This window comes from Prinia subflava, chromosome Z, assembly GCF_021018805.1.
Source record: "Prinia subflava isolate CZ2003 ecotype Zambia chromosome Z, Cam_Psub_1.2, whole genome shotgun sequence".
Taxonomy (NCBI): Eukaryota; Metazoa; Chordata; class Aves; order Passeriformes; family Cisticolidae; genus Prinia; species Prinia subflava.
The window spans coordinates 5756604-5769407 of record NC_086283.1 but is presented as its reverse complement, the minus strand read 5'-3'; positions in this window follow the sequence as shown (position 1 = coordinate 5769407).

The window sequence follows — 12804 nt, the reverse complement described above, 5'->3', positions numbered from 1 at the left end:
GCTCTCCCCCAGGAAACAAGCTATACCAGCAAAATGCCCTTATACTAAAGTTAATGACTTCACACAAGACTTGAGCTGTTGTTTAGGAGAAATTGCAGTCCTGCATTGGCCGAGGGGTCTAATGTAGCACTGCCTTTTTTTTTGGGAAATGTACTCAGCTCCTGCTACTATTTTTCTTCCTTTAATTTTTGTACTTGCTCTTTTCCCCAGCCTTCCTTCTTAAGATGAGTATTTGGATAATTCATGGAGTTTGTAGGTAGTTCCAGCTGCAGTGTTGGACACTTGCCATTCCAGACAGCAATGCTAGAATGTTGTCTGCTTCCTCTGGGTGGTGTGAGAAATGGCTGAACAACCAGAGATCAGAACAGATCTCTCAATGCTTCCCACATTTGCTGGAGCGTGAGCCCACACAAGCTAAAGCTTTGTGCACCTAAGCAAGCTGGAGCTGTTTCTTCATGCAAGGCAAGAACGAAGCTGAAACCAGGTGGTCATTTTATTTAGTGGTCTTAACTGGTTCCTTTCCATACTAGGCAGCAAAAAATGCCTACTTATAGGTATTTGTCATGGGCCATACAACATAGAGGATAGGTTCTACAGATTCAGGAGTGGGTACAAAATTCACTCAGCTCCCCAGCAGCCACCCCAGGGTTGTGCTGGGTATTTCCACGTTCTCTTCTACTTGTGAAGAGAAACAGAAAAATGGGACAGAATCTTTACTCCTACTGCTAAATAGCCTACCAACTTAATATTTGCTATATGTTACATTCAGCAAGAAACTTAATTGCAAAATTGGCTTCATCTGTAGCAGAGTGAAATTACTTATTTGCCCAAAGAGATGTAATAGGAGATGTGAAATACACAGAAAATTACTTAACCTTTGCAGTGACTTTTTTCTTAAATGTTTTTACACCAATAAATTAGTTGAAGATGCTGTCTTAGTCAAAGACTTCTAAAGTTTAGAGTTCTCTGTAGTCCCAATCCTGCAGCTGGATTCTCAAGGCCAGCTTTATGCATGGATTGTTTTGTCTGTTAGGTTCTGTTTCCAGGACTCCTGGCCCCAGTTCTTACAGACTTTCCTGTTATGGGAGTAATTGTTATTTAGGGCAGTGAACATGAAAGCCCAGCTCTTCTAGAGCCTTTTCTACTGAAATACCGTCTCTAGATGTCTGTCTGTGCTTTTCTAATAAATGAGTAGTGTCCTTCTGAGGAGGCGGGTCACCTCTCTGGATCTTCAGATGATTGTGCATGTGGATTCAAGAGGCTCTGCTGAACCAGCAGGACTGCAGGGTGCTGGGAGAGAGGCTCAGGCAACCTGTGTTGATCTGCACCTGGTTAAATAGTTATGCTGGTGGCAGGGAAACACTGGACAGCAGAAGGTGTTTCTGGATATGGGAGGTTTTGTTGTTAACAACTTGAAGTCCCAAAGCAAACAGCAAGTACAGGCTGAGTTCAGAGCCAGGAGATCTCTACTGAAAAGTGCCTAGGGGTAAGCTTTGAGTTTGTTTCAAGTCCCCTAGAAGGAGAACATCTGTTTACATCTTTGTGTATTTGTATAGATAGAACGATGGGGTTATGCGTATTCTCCTCCTGTGTAAGGGCTATATTACAAAAGCATCCTGTTGTTAAAGGTTTAAAACAAATCCTTTCTTTCTTCCCTCCCACAATCCAGTTACTGTACAAAGGATCTCATCTAATTCCTTTCATCCCATAAGGAAAAGTGTGTCTGTGATATCCTTGTTGCAGTAGTTCTCTTGTGTAAAGATGCCGTGCTGTGAGGTGGCATGTCGTATTTCCATGAAGTGTTGATTTTGCTCTGTACATAAGGAAGGGGAACAGTGAACCACAGGTGTGACCAACAGCTTCACTGAGGACGTTGTTTGTATGCACGTGACCTTTCAGTATGAGCAGAACTGTGACTGTTGCACTCATGAATTCAGTTCAGTTGTTTGTTCGATGTTTGTGTACCTGTACTCTGGGGAAAGGTAGCGTAGTTTTGGGACTGAGGTTGTGTTTAGTAAATGTCTTAGGTGGTTTCTCTTAAAGATAACTGTGTCTTGTCCTTTATAGAAGTTCTGCGTTTTAAAAAACCTGAAAAAATAGTGCTAGTGGTGTAAGGTTGGCTGAAAATGAAAAAAGAATGCATTGCATGGATGATCCCCCTCTCCTGTTTAGTTTCATATATTCCCTTATATATAACAATCTATTCTGAAGCGTCTGTCGTAATTTTTTGCTATTATTGTACTATGTCCCTACCATTTGCAGGAGGAGCTAAGGAAAAAATGGGAACTTGGATAGAATCAGACATAAAGAGTGGAAAGTGGAATGTGGTGAAATGATGCATATATGTGTCCAAAGAAATCTGATCTTAAATGTGTGCCAAAAGTGAGGGGGAAATGGGTAAACAGTCCTTGCTTGTGTTCTTTATTCCATCCAGACATAATAGGAAGTCAAGGGGAGCACCAAATATTCAAAGGATGTGCCTATCTATAAAAGCAGGAGGTTAATTTTAAAAAAGAAAAAGAGAATTTCACTGTTGTCCATATAGTAAAAATTGATAATGTTATTTATGCTGTTACATATTATTATTGATAGACCTGAAAGCATCTTTATGCATCTGTGTGTGGGACTGTATGAAAGAATTATGTCCCTTAAATCTGTGTTAAACAACAACAAATATAATTCCTGTTGGTCAGTGTGACATTGCAAGTGTTTTACATAACCTCCATTTTTTAAGCAGTGGACTCTTCAGTACTGTTTCACACCTGCCAAATGCATAAATGGTTGAAATAGTGTGTACAGAGAAGCTCTGCAGGAGAATCTTGGAGAACGCTGTTTGCACTGAAACGTCATCACATCAAAACTGTGCATCTAAAAAGGAAAAATCGTGTTTCTTAAAAACTCTGTATGGGATGAATCCTGTGGGAAGCACTTTGCTACTCTTTCTAATAAAAAGTATTGCCACCAATAAGATCTGTGAATTCTTTGTGGTGCTTTGTTCAAAGTTACTTGGATCCTTTCAAAGTGTCATGGTAGGCCCAGATGAAATGGGAGAGTGTTCAGATGTCCACTGAAATCAGTTAACTTGCAGCTGATGGAGAAAAACCTGCAGTAGAGCTGAATGAACTGCATCAGGTCTCTATGAGTGTATGCAGCAAGTTGTGCTAAACTAAAAGAAAATAAATAGTACAGCTAGATGTTAACAAATAGTGACAACATTATGGTGTAAGGTCGCTCTTATTTCACAGTATATCTGTTTTGCATCCAGAGCAGCCTCTGATGGGAACCAGATACAGTCAGGGGTGTGAAAAATCCTTTGAAGTTACAATTGCTGTACCACAGAAAGGTTTGGGTGTTTTCAATTGGGTTTTTTTAGGTATGCACAGAACATTATGTGATTCAAAACAAATCTACTTCAAGCTGCTGGTTTGGTTTGCTTCTGCAGGTCAGAAAGGTGTTCATTCTGCCACATCCAGCAGACACTTAATTGTGTATCTGTGTTGCTCAGGATGCCCCATGAGTTAAGCAGTTTGAATTTTTTTAATGCAGCAAAGTTCAATTTTGGTGCTTTAAACTCTTCTGGGTGAATGTGCACAAAAGAAATAAGGCTCATTCCTGAATAAATTCAAGCCTTCAGGTTTTGTTTCATTTAAAGTATCTTTGTCAGACCTTTTATAAGGTGCATGCAAATTCAAAACAGCCTGGCTTTGACTCTGATTCTTTCCATCCTGGGTTTTACTCTAGGGTTTGGGAACTTTACTTAGCCTCTCCCCTCTGCCAGAACTGACAGCTTTATCGGCTTTGTCCATTCCTCTTTTCACTCTGGTGTTTCCTTCTCTAGGGGTGTTCACTTTGAACAGTCATTCTCTGTGCCAAGGGTTCAGGCTTTTCATCATTCAATCTTCTTTAAAGCCGCCTAGACAGAAAATCTATTTTCAGATTGGTGTTTCATTTGTTTTGTTGTGTGCCTGCTTAACACCAGAGGGGAAAAAAATCAGAAGATTTTTTGAAAAGATGTGTATGCTGATCAGTCACTTCTTTCTTACAGTGCTTGTATGATGGTTACCAAACTGTGATTTGCGATCACCAAAGACAGCATTGCAAATGTGGAGGGTAAGGAGCTGTTGGGAGGTTGGCTCCAGGATTTTGAGAATAGACTAGTCAAGCAGCATGTGGCTTAAGAGTTGTTTCAAGCTTAAACAAGCAGGTGGACTTTTAACTTCCCTTAACTCCTGCCAATGACTTGGTTGCTTCTGGGAATATCTCCGAATGCATATAAAATCATCAATATTCCTTCTGCATCTACTCTGAAGATAACTGACCTTTCACCAGCTCTGTTTTTACAAAGAGGAACCAAAGGGGATGAGAATGGGAAAGGGGAATTGGACTAATGGTGAGTTTTAACTTGCATGCAAGCATTTGGTCTTTTCAAATTCTGGTCTTGTACTATCCAGATAATATTTGTGTCTTGTGTGCAGTGGTCACAAGTCTTTATTGACCCCCAGCCTATATATATATTTTCTAATTAGCACAAAAGTGAAGATCCTGTGATAATACATGTTTTTCCCAATTTACTGAGAACTACACACCCTTTTTTTTCCCTTCAAGTGGCAGGAGGGGTGTGATTAAAGCACTTCTGGTGACAGGAGCTGCTCTTGCTGCAGTCTCAGGGTAACTGTCTCCTTCCCAGGGTACAGCAGTCTACCAGTATTGTTGAAATACCTGGAGTCCAAGTGGCATGGAAGGGAAAGGACTTATAACATAGTCCAAGGGACTTGATCAGGCAGTGTTTGAGACAGAGCTGTTACAGAGTGTAGTGTCCAGATTTTATGTTCATTTAATGAAATTTAATTAGGCCCCATTCTTTCTTGGCTTGTCCTGGTGCATCACCTCATGTTTGGAATGAATATTGCTTGTGGCAAATTGTTCTGCTTCTGAAACCCATCTGTGTGTGCCTAGGCATCTTTCAGTTGTACCATTTACTCTTAATTGCATTTTTAAATATTACAGGGGAAATAGACTCATCTTCCAGTCCTCACGTGGATGAGGGTTTAATTAATATATGTGAGAAGAGAGCCAAATTAGTCTTTGGCACACTGCTGAGGACTTCCTTTCAGAGGAAAAATATGTTAACTGATGTGTGGGTAATGAATGTATAAGGTACATGGATTTGCATACTGTCCAGAATGGGTTGTAGAAAGTGACCGTTCTTCTGTCCTAGTTCACAAATTAATAGTCTTGTTTTTACTGTAGCAATCTTCCTCAAGCTAGCTGGAACATACTTCCATAAGTGCAAGAAGTCCATAGCAAGGAAGTTAATTATTAACTAAGGAAAATTCTTTGTCAGCCAAAATCCTGGTATGTAACAGGAAGTCTCTTCTTGACTGGAATAAAATTTGAGTTAGTGCTTTGGCTTATTAAATCCTCGTGTTGAATATTTTGCCTGTTTATTTTTTTAAACCATTCTTTTGATTCATGTCCTTTCTAAAAGCTGGTAATACCAGTCCAAAGTTCTTGAAAGCCGCTCCTCTGTCAATGGCTGTTACCGGTGGGGCCAAAGGTGGCCTGTCAATATGGAATGGCAGGTCACTGGGCAGGACTGATGTGTCTTTAATGCTATCTGGCCAGTGTCACAAAGCCTTCAAGCAGGTTTTTGGCATTTCCTTTGCTGTCACTTTCTGTATTTATGCATCTTGTCCAGTGCTGAATGACAGCTCGCATTAGCCAAGTACCTGATTTCCGCGGGCATTTCTCTGAGCTTGTTCTGTGCTGCTGAGCAGACTCCACAGAGCTGGGCACCCACATAACTGTCCTTTGCTTCCCTCTAAGAGTGGAAATACTGTCTGGCATCCCACAGCTCATCCTAATAAGATTAGGAAAAGCATGATGATGCAGTTTTACTGAGGGAACAAACATCTCTATACCTCTCTGAATCTTCCTGTTGCAGAAAGGAGAAAAGAAAATTAACTGGTTTGAGTCTATTTTTGATGCTTTGTAGATAAGAAAACTAAAGGCATGCAAGAGTTTGAGTAATTTTTTTTTTCATTTTACTTCCTACTTTCTTCATTCCCTCTGTGATTAGAGAGATAAGACAGTATTTGGCTGAACTCTGTTAGCAATAGAGTTTAACTTGGCTCTTAGTTAACACTTACATACAAATTGCTGTATTTTTTATCTTTCCTTTAGAATATCTGCTTTTTTTCCTCTTCTAATAAATTAGCTTTGCCTTGGGTTTTTGGTTTTTGTTTTTTGGTGTTTTTTTTAAAGAAAGAAAAAACCAAGCACACTTCGGGAAGCCTCTGTTTCTTGCTTTGGATATACTTCAGTGGTGGTAGGACTGTCGGACAATTTGGTGTTTTGAGCCTCAGTTATTAAGACCTGTCTGTCTTGTCAGCTGGGCTTTACTAGCTGCAGGGGAGGGGCCTAAAGGAATAATTAAGACTTAAGATTAACCGAATTTACTTGTGCACTGGTGGCTTTGCTCCAGTTTCTGAGGAGACTAAGCTGTGTATTGTAATGACAATTTTTTGCAAAGAACTTCAGAAACTGAGCTAAAGATCCTATAAAAAGAATTGTCTTCATGAGTAACTGTTCTGCCATTAATGCTCTGTTCTTCCTTTGTTACTAAAAAAAAAATTAGTGCATTCTAAGGTCCTCCACTTAAGTTCTGACACTGGTAACACAGGTCCTTTTTGATGTTACCAATCTCCCACCTTTTCTGAAAGCTTCTTTCTTAATTGCCACCTTTCTTTTTCCCCTCCAAATTCCTGTGGAATACAGACACTAGAGGAGGAGGAAAAAAAAAAAAGAAGAAGAAAAGGTTAGCAGTTCCCACATAAAAGGCACTTGCTTCCTGTGTAGAAGTCATGCAGGCTGATTTCTACTCTGTAAGTGCTTCAGAGTTCTGCTGGGGAAGCTCAGAATCTATTTAATTCAGAGTCAGCTCTGCTTCTGCATCATACGTGTTGTTTTCGCTTGTTTTGATGAGTAGCATTTAACAGCAGGTTTGTGACCAAACTTTACTGGGGCCTGCTGCTGAAAACTCCATTTGAATCTTCACAGTGATTTTGCAGAGAGGGGGTTCTGGATGAATTCTTAAAGAAGAATAAGACGACAAGAGCAGTTAGAGCAGAGCAAAGAGTTGTGCCGGGTGTGGGAGATGTGCCTTCCATTCCGACCTCAATTCAGCCCTGGAGATGCTTTCAGAAAGCTGAAAGCTGCAAAATCGCTGTGAAGATTCAAAGGGAGTTTTCAGCCTTCAGTAACCTTCTCTGCAACACAAAGTCATGAAGAAGTGTGCCAGAAATAAGATGTTTAACTGTCATGGGATCTCATAAAATGCAAAGGTTTTCTTGGAGTTTCCCATAAGGTAGTGAAGTAGTTGAATCTTTTATTCCCTTTCAGCACTGTTAATGATTTATTTCCTACATTCCTGGTGTTTGGTTTTTTTCCATGTTTGCAGTCAATGAATATTAGAGTTAATTTTTATCTTCTGAGCTCTAACATTCTCCATCTTGACATTTTTGTGCTATATATATTTTTATTCAATCCATTATCATTCATAATGAGCCAAAAGCTTGTTAGATGCTGCTGTTGACAGGGGATTTCTAGCCCTGCCCAGAAAATACCCTTGAGTTGCCCTGTGTCAGCCTGGGGCCCAAGGTGTGTTTCCAGCAAAGCTCATTCTATGGCCAGTTTGAAGCAAATCTGCATCCTGGCTTTTTTGCACCCTAGGAAGGAATCCATCAGGACTGTTTCATGACAGCACTGTTCTGAAGGATAACGTGTTTTCTGATAGAAGCCACCTGCATCTCCAGTGACCTTCAACAGGACAGGCATGTGCTGCCCCTCCTTGCATGGGCAGTTCTGACTCTCTCTGGGATTGTACAGCATTTGCCTAAATTTCTGACTGATAGTTTAGGTGGAAGCCTTTGCCAAGTGCGTATTTGCGTGGACTAAAATAGAACAGGCTCTGAACTTTAAAAACAAACTAAGGGTAGGTTTCTTATGTCCTCTGAGGCTTTTTATAAGGAATACCTGGAATAGTTTATTTCTCAAATAAAGAAGTAACATATGAACTATTCCTTTGTAAAACGAAAACACAGGGAGTTTTTAAATAACACTTTCTCATTTCACCTCCCAGGACATCCTGGGGTTTCCATATGTCCCAGCAGTTGTCTGAAGAGCCGTGCCACAGCCTGTTTCCTTGTGATGGCTGTGTTTCAGCAGATACCATGTGATGCCAGCTGAATGTGTGTGGGTGTCCTCTGTGTGTTGCTGAATCAACATTGTTTACTTGCTGAACTCAAAAGCACTTTATCCTGAGGAAAATAAATGGAGTTTACTGCATGAAAAATGTATACAGCACAGGAGTCCGTGCCGTAGTTACTGTAAAAAAGCACTGAAGCATGCCATGGAAAAATTTCACAGTTAATAATGCCTTACATTGGGATGCATATCTTTGTTATCTCTACCTGCTTCAATGACTTTACCAACAGCAGAAATTTGCAAAACCATTGTAGCATTGCAGTTCACAGATATGTAATATCTGTTACCTTCCTGGCTGGACAATGAGCTGCCACAGTGAGAAAAATTATTAGATGTTTGGTTTGTTTCTTTCATGAGTGTACTCTTCATATTCTGCTACTAATACACATTACGTAATAAATAGAAACTACTGTATTATTTAGAAGGTTGATGCTACAGAACCCAGTTTAAAATGTCTTCGCATACTGCACACAGTACCATAATTTACGTAGAATCTCATGTCTTGAAACGTAGGCCTTTCATCTCAAGCATCTGTGCAGGGGCCTGGTCCCATTCTGTCCCCAGCCCCACAGTAATTAGGGGGGTTTGCACTTCTCTCTTCATCAGTCACATAATATGCTAGTCTTGAAAAGAGTCTCTAAGACACAAAACTCAAGCTCACATGAAGGTGGGGAGGAACTATCAAACTCCCTTAAGGGTCACAAAGAGGGGTATTCAGCACTCAAAGGCATCAACATCAGAAAGCCAGTAGGTACTTATGTACCAGCTCACGACAAAATCAGCTGTAGACAACTACTGAGGACTGGGCTGACTCCTGAGTTTCAGACAGCCTGAAGAGCTATTGGTTGTTTAATGAAATGGAGATTTTATTTGGTTTGTGTTTGGTCACTCAAGAAATCTCCAGCTCTTCCCAGCAATGTACAGCTTGGACATGTGTGAGCCAAACTGCAAATGTGTCCTGGTGCTGAGAGACTTCTTTGCAGCAGTCCTTTATAGTGCCCTCTCTGCATTAGTTCAATCACTATTGTCTCCAAAAATTAACTACTGCAAAGCTTTTTTGGAATACTTTTGGACTCTTAACATGCATGTTTCTGTTTTAGCATGTTATTTCTATTCTTCAGTGGGGCTTCCTCCTTCTTTGTGGGTAAGGGAAAGCAGGAACCATGCTCTGCAGCAGCATTAACTTGTGCAGAGAGGGAAAAAACTAATGTAAATTATTTATGTGCCTCATGGCTTACTTTTGAGCTGATCTTCAGCAAGCTCAGCTTTTTTTAAGCCTTTGATACTTTCATAGGTGAGCCTTCTCCTTTAAAAATTAAATAAAAATAGTTCAAAGCCTTTTCCTGTATTTGGCTTTTCCAGGAAGTTTAGCACATTTGTAGCTTTTGCTTGGGTTTCCTATTTTGCCTTTTGAACAGTGAAATTGTTGAATGGAGCACCTGAAGCCCAGACCCCTTAGAGTTAGCAGGAAACTGCTGCACTTTTCTGAAATTGCTTACTTGAGGCTGTGTATTTCCATACCAGAAAACTTCTGCGCAAAACTACATTAAAAAAATGTGAATTTATTTCTTAGAGCCATATACTTTTGGTAACTGATTTCAGAGCCAAGACTGATGCAGCAGATGTAGCCAATCTCTAAATCAATAAGGTATTTATACAATACAGGAAGGAAAGTGTGATCAAATTTCAGCTGAGACATGGGAAATGAAGAAAAGGTGTCAGGCTGAAAAAAAATTTTCAGGAGAACTCTACACAGTGAGGTCTTGTACACCTACCTTGTTCATATTTGTAGTAGTGATGGCAGCACAAGAATTAGGCATGTAATAAATTTACAAAAGCAATAGGAAGGATTATGCAAAATGCTTCAACATTAAGGCCTAGAGTTATAAAAAGAGGGAGAAGTAAATTTCATAGTATGATGCGAAAGATCATACAGCTCTGAATTCATGAAAAGGCACTCTAAGAGCTCATCTCTTGAAAGTGACAGAGGATAGCTGGAGCTTCAGTAGCACACTGGATGAACAGGAGCCAAGAACAAGATAACTAAGAACTAAGAATAAAATAATCGTAGGATGCTTCGGACATATTCTTACTAGACATGTAACAAGTCATAGCATTGCATTGATTTCTTTTAATATTTTTTAATGTAATGTGGTACAGAATTTTCAAACATTTTCATGAAAATCTTAATGGAAGGTGGCTTGTTTGTAAATGTAAAATGAAGTGATGGGGCAAAGCATAAGTGAAAGGGCAATGCTGGCTGCAGGGTAGTTAGGTAAAAAGTGTTATAACTTTAGTCCAGGTATTAGGCAAAACCCTCATTTGAGTAAGACTGTGAAAGATTTACATCAAGACAACAAGAACTTGAAAGAGCTTTTTGGATAAAGTTTGGTTGTTTCCAAGAGACATGCTATGGTATGGTAGCTGCAAGAGGAGAAGACCAGACTCTGGTGCTGAAGAAAATTTTGGGTACAGCTACAAATAAAAGCTGAGCTATTTCACTCACCCTCTTCCAGAAACATCAGTGCAAGGGACCACTTTCAAGTCCTCTGCAGAGACTGTCTTTTTGCTCATTTCCTGTTTTGATTGTGAGCACGTTGCAGTGCTGTGTAGGACTCACAGAGATGATCTAACCTTGTCTATGCTCCAACTGTGCCTGGTTTAACTGAAAGATTCAAGTCTGAGATAACACAGTTTACATTTGCTTCATGCTGTTCTGTTTCCATCTGATTTCTCCAGGTTGGAGGCAGAAGTGATATTATCTCCTGTTGAACAACACAGCTGATATGGTCTATGTTAGACCATTGCAGTGGAAGAAAAAAGGAGTTTTGACAGCTAAAAGGATTATAAAAGAAAGGCCTCATAAAATCAAGCCTGCTCTATTAAATTACAGCTAGCCTGTCATCTCTTCTAAATGTAGTTGAGCAATTTGCATGTTCCCCTGTGAAAACTATCTTGGTACGAAAGGTTCATTAACACAACTTATTCTTGAGTTGAAAAATAAGTGCATCTGTGTAAACAAAAGGATCTGTTCCATGACAACCCATGAAGGAAAAATGTAAACAACCTGACTCTTAGCACGTACACACAAATCACCTTCTGACCAAGAAATGAAGTAGTAAGGAAACTACCAGCCAATAGGTGTTGCACACAAGGTGTGTGAAAACTGTATAAAATAAGTGATGTGAATAAAGAAATGGGTTTTCTAGCATGAAGAAAATGGAGTCCTGGCTAACTTACTGCAATAGGAGTTAACTGATTCAGTTCTCCAGTTACTGCCAAATCCTGCTCGCTTGCATTTGGTTTGCTCAATAAACCATACATTGTAGCAATGTGCCCCCAGCATCCTGGGTTGGTCATTTAATTACTTGTGACCACGGAAACTGATAATCTCATGGCCAGTGATGTCATGGCCAGCAACACTTCCCTTTCCAGTTCAACAGAAATGGCTCAGCAGTTACAGCGCTTCCTGCCCTTCCACCTGCAGTTCAGCAGCACACGGGGCCTGGGCAGGCACAGCCTCCCACAGGAGCCTTGGCACGAGGGAACCCTTTCCACATCTGGCTCACAACTCTAAGCTAACCAAGCCAGCAGGAAGAGCACAGCTGCCATCACCTCAGGGATTACTGTGGGGCTTCTGCAGCTGGACAAGATGACTCAAACACAGCCAGGAAAGCCCTAGTCCGCAAAGCGACTGCCACTCGTGGCATTGCTCGATGTACTTCTTCATCCAAAAAATGCAGCTTTATGGAAACATGGGGCTGAATTCAGCTTTTAAAATGGGATAGCCCAAAGATTGCAACTCTGGTTAAATTTTTCATATAACTTGGATTAATTTCTCCTTTCCCCTGTTGAAGGTGACTATCTCCCGTTTTGTAAAGGTGAAAGGAAGAAGGGCATAAATAAAACAGGTCACTTGAGGGAACATCAAAGCTAAGTGGGACAGCATGGCAAGACCAGCAAGTTTATGCTGCTTCAACCTGCATATAATAGTTCCCCATTACTATGATGTGCTCTTCAAATTGCAAAGTTCCCTTGGAAAACATACCACAGTAGTACAGACCAGTACTCCAAGCCTGTTGGTAAGCATGGTTAAAACATATATGTTCCCTTCAAAAGCAGGTATGTACCTTATTTGTGCCTGAAGAGAACACAGTGAAAAGATGTCATTTAAGAAATTTACATCCCAGTAACTTATCTGATACGTTGTCAGATGCCAACATAGGATCAGATCTCCCATGGGGCAGAATTTACTACCACAAAGGCAGCACATGGTATTATTTGTTTTCCATGCGTACCTGCAAACTCCTATGCATCTGATGCTGCAAAATCCTGTTGTAAGAAATGAAAAATGGCAGAGGGTTGAAAACAGTAATTTTCTTGGGAAGGCATGGAGTGGTTGTATTTGGGAGCTGAGACTTGTCTGAGATCAGGGGAGTCTGCAGAAGAGCTCAGAATCTAGCAGGGCCCTGCGGCAGTCCAGTCTCACATTTCCCAGGTTGTTTTCCCACTCCCACTTTTGCCAGAGGCTCACACTTC